Consider the following 582-nt stretch of genomic DNA (forward strand, 5'->3'; position numbering starts at 1 on the left):
CCTCACGCTAACGCATGTAGTGCGCTTGGTTGACAGGCACAGTGCGGACATTCTGTTTTTCCATCAAATGGGATGAACGCAAACCGAGAGCCACACCCCAAAGATAGACAAGGGGCGACGGGGTGTGACAGACTCGCCTCCGCATGCGGCGCCGCAGCACGCCGCTTCACCGCCTGCCCCGGCTCATTCCAGGCTCGTCCTCAAAGGGGTATGGGGAGGGGGGTCACGACCCCCCCTCCCCACCCCATGCTCGGCCTCGCGCTAACGCACAGTGCGCTTGGTTGACAGGCGCAGTGCGGACATTCTGTTTTTCCATCAAATGGGACGCACGCAAACCCAGAGCCACACCCTTAAGATAGACAGGGGCGACGGGCTGTGACGGACTCGCCTCCGCATGCGGCGGCGCGGCACGCCGCATCGCCGCCTGCTCCGGCTCGTTCCAGGCTCGGCCTCGCAGTGGGATGGGGAGCGGGTCACGACCCCCCCTCCCCACCCCCTGCTCGGCCTCGCACTAACCCGCGCAGTGCGCTTGGTGGACAGGCACAATGCGGACATTCTGTTTTCCATCAAAAGGGATGCACG

Source organism: Triticum dicoccoides, chromosome 7B (assembly GCF_002162155.2).
Source record: "Triticum dicoccoides isolate Atlit2015 ecotype Zavitan chromosome 7B, WEW_v2.0, whole genome shotgun sequence".
Taxonomy (NCBI): Eukaryota; Viridiplantae; Streptophyta; class Magnoliopsida; order Poales; family Poaceae; genus Triticum; species Triticum dicoccoides.